At 36.0% G+C, this 3,879-nt stretch overlaps 1 long non-coding RNA gene across 1 annotated transcript in view; it reads left to right on the top strand.

Moving 5' to 3' along the window:
- The window catches only part of LOC103599864, a 3,196-nt gene extending 1,179 nt beyond the window's left edge, over positions 1-2,017 (top strand). The window contains exon 2 of the long non-coding RNA XR_551335.1: positions 296-2,017. This is a non-coding gene — a long non-coding RNA (uncharacterized LOC103599864). The remainder of the gene's footprint in view (positions 1-295) is intronic.
- The last annotated feature ends 1,862 nt before the right edge of the window (positions 2,018-3,879 follow it).

The raw sequence follows: 3,879 nt of genomic DNA, 5'->3' as shown, positions 1-3,879 counted from the left end.
GTGTGGGTGCGTGTGCACGTATGCATGTGTAGGACGTGCATCTGTCTAGTTACCAGTGGGTAAGGGCACCTCGAAAGTACCACTGACTCTAACAGGCCCACCTAGAATCAGGAAAAGTGGGGACAACGTGAAGATTAGGAGAGACTGTCGCACTGTTACCTGTGGGATCATTTTCCTTCACCTGTTTCCTTTGTCAAAAAAAGGAGTAACTTTGCACCCTTTTTAAAAGAGAGAATTATTTGTCACTAACTGTAGAACCCTATCTCTTAGTTTTTCTTTTCCTTTTAACTTTAAGGCTGAGGATAAAAATGATGGAGAAGAGCAAGAAGTTCGAGATGACAACCGTCCCAAAGGCCGAGAGGAACACTACGAGGAGGAGGAGGAGGAGGAGGACGGCCACAGGGCTGCTGCTGCCGCCGAGAAGCCCCATCGAAGAGCTGAGATGTAGCTGAGCCCAGTCTCCAGACGGCGCTCGGCCAGCGGATTCTTTTCAAGCTGCTCCAAAATAAATCTGCCTACTGAACTCTAGGATATTTAATTACAAAAAAATTAAGAATTTAGACTTTTTTTAACTTTTGTATTAGAAATGCTCATACATTTATACACATATATTTTGATAACTTAGGTTAGAACTTTTATATTCAAGCTAAACACAAACAAGAAGAAAAACAGTAAAGCAAACCTTAGGCTCTGAATCTCATTTTTTTATAGATTATGTGATGTTGGAAAGAACATTGGTTTTGTGTATGTTTCAACTTGTTACCTTTCTGTATTCCAATTTCCCGTTGTTCTGTTGTTTGCTTTTGATAAAATACAGGATTTAAAAACAGGGAGTACTGCAAAATGCTGTGCAAACTTTAAGGAGAACGCCAGTTTACTAATTGCTGCCTTTGCAAGGTTCTTGTGTATAGTTCTGGTAGAATTTCCACCCATCTGTACGTCTCTGGAATGAGATCCACAGGGTGGCATACAATGGAAAAGCCATTTTTGTTGCAGAATAGAAATTATTTTGAGACTTTTAAGATCAGTTCGAAAAAGTTTGGTATTAATTAAAATCAGCTGTTCTGCTTGAGAGGAATTGTGTTTAAAATTGAGATAGTACTAAAACTCTTTTGGTAGTATCCTGGGCTTAATCAGATATTTCAGTGTTCAAACAAGGTATGACACATCAACATACTAACTTTCTTGAATAACTGATGACTTGTTAAGAAATAATCTAGTGTGTGAAGTGTTTTCTACATTAGCACCCATTCTTAATATCTTTTTTCCTGAAGTCACCTTATGATATCCTTCTTTTAGTATCTAGTTCTCTACAGTAATATATGATCCCCTCTAAGCTCTGTGTGCCTCAATATGTAATCACTTTGATGACAATTATGAATATGAAGTCATACCAAATTGTACAATTTAATGGGATTATGTTTCAAAACTATATGGTAAAGTATACATGGTGATATGATAGACCCTCAAGTTTTTTTATATGCTGGGATTGGGTTTCCTTTTTGCCTCTGTATAAGGCATTGTAATGATTATGAGTTATAACAAATCAATTAAAATAAAAAAATTAAAAAATTTTCCTCGGAATAGACACATATTTCAGTCACAAGCATAAAGATTTTTAAACTAGGTTATATAATTCATGTGTGTGGTTTTGTAATAATACTCTCAATAAAAACATTTCATTTTCTACCATGATTATATGAATGTTAATTTTATTCTTTAATAACCACACTCATGTATGGTTTTTATTATCCAAGTTGAGTGATGGTGTGTGTATACACAGAAATGTTTTGTTCCAATGTATTTTGGATTTCCAATAATCATGAATCAAATCTTACCTTTCTGTATAAAAACTCTTTATGTAATGTAAAATGTATAATATTGTATATAATATGCAGAATACAATTATTTTGATAAATTAGTTTGTATTTTTAATGTCCCAGTTGCAGTATTTAATTATTTGAATGATATTGAAACTTGGTAATAGTCAATAAAGCTATGAAAAGCAAGTGGTAAATTTTTTAAACTGATTTCTTATTTCTAATCTTCTAACATTCTTCAGTTTTTTCTTAAAAAGAAACATTTTAAGTACCCATATAAATTAATGAATTATAAAATGCCTTTCCTCACCTGTTCCTATTTTCCTTATCTTTCTCTCCTTGGATTGGCACATGATTTTTTTCCACCTTTTCTTAAAAAAAAAAAAAAAAACTAAAATTGTTAATTTTCTTTGAACTAGTTCTGGGGGAAGAAAAAAGAAATAGGGACAGAAAATATAAGAGGGTGTCATGTGCACACACACAAAATTTTAAAAAATTAAACCATTCCAGAAAAGCATCAATCACAAACCATTCTATTCTACATATAACACCAAGTTATTGGGCTGTACTAATATAGAGAGGAGAACTAAGCCTGAGTTGATAAACGTTAATGAGATGTTCAGAAATAAAATGTCACTTCTTTGACTTTTAGTGCAATGAGCAAGTCAAAGGATCTGGTGCCAGTGACATAATCCGAAGGAAAAAAAAGGCACATTTATAAGGAAAAATTACAATGAAGCACAAACTACATTAGTGCAAACATAATGGCTGGTCTTTTGCAAGAGTGATTGAAAAATATCTAGGAGTAAGACCATAATCTCAGCCAAGTGTAACAGTGACTCACTTTTATTAAAGAAACTACTGACTTTGAATACCTTCGTAGTACAGGGAGTGTGTGAATAGGATCCACTTTAATCCCTATAGTTCTTTGAAGCTGATAGAACCTCTTCTCACGACTGAGGAACTTTGTTTTCTGGAGCACCTGACATTGTTATAACTGTTTTGAGTTCTTAGTTTTGTTTTTGTTTTTAGTTCTTTTGTTATATTGTGTTACGTCAATACTATGGCATGCTGCACAGCCATTAAAAAGAGTGTGTGAGGTCAGTATCGATTCCTGAATCATCTTCCCATGACTTTTGTTGAAGTGTCTGCTTCTAGTTTTCTTCTTAGCATCCTGGCTACTCTGTCTTTTTTACAGGTTCCTCTTCTTATGACTGCCCCTGAGATAATGGTGGCCTTCGGGTTTTGTGCTGGAGGTCTTGTTTAACCCTCTTCCTTTCCATGTGTTATACGAGGGTACTTCACAAAATTTGTGGAAAAATAGAATTGGAGGATAAAACAAATGTTATGAACTTTTTGAAGTACTGTCATACACGGGTCTCCTTATCCATTTCCTCAGCCTGGCTTTCTATGTCCCATCTGTATTAGTCTGTTTTGTATTGCTATAACACAATACCTGAGACTGGGCTGGGAAGTCCAAAGTCCATATGGTGGTGGTGACAACAGTGATTCAGGGCTCTCACATTGCAAGATGGTAGAAGGAGAGAGGGCAGAGAGAGAGAGAGAGAGAGAGACTCTCTTCTTTTAAACCCTCAGAACCACACCCTGACCACCATTTTTAATCCATTCACTACTGCAGGGTCCTACGACCCAATTACCTCTTCAAGGCTCCACCTTTCAATTACCATAATAGGATTTTCCACCCTCTTAACAGTCACAGTGGGGGCTAAGTTTCTAATACATAAAACCTAGGGGACACAATTCAAGCTTCAGGGAGTTTGGGGGGGGACACAATTCAATCCACTACGCAATCCTACCTCAAATTCATAATTTTCAAAACTACATTTGCCTTCTTTACCACCCAAGATCTTCTCTTTCTAGGTTCTCAATTCACAATTCCCAAAACAGAAACACAGAATTTGTCTTTGATTCTGTCTTCTCTTCCTATAACTGATATCAAAATACCTTCAGATTTCCCTGCTTCTCTCCATCCCCACTATCCTGGCTCAGACCCCTGTTGTCTTTTACCTGGACTATAATAGTCCCCATGGGGGCAGGG

Source organism: Galeopterus variegatus, unplaced genomic scaffold, assembly GCF_000696425.1.
Source record: "Galeopterus variegatus unplaced genomic scaffold, G_variegatus-3.0.2 Scaffold3131, whole genome shotgun sequence".
In the NCBI taxonomy this organism is placed as follows: Eukaryota; Metazoa; Chordata; class Mammalia; order Dermoptera; family Cynocephalidae; genus Galeopterus; species Galeopterus variegatus.
This window is presented reverse-complemented; position numbering and strand designations above follow the sequence as displayed.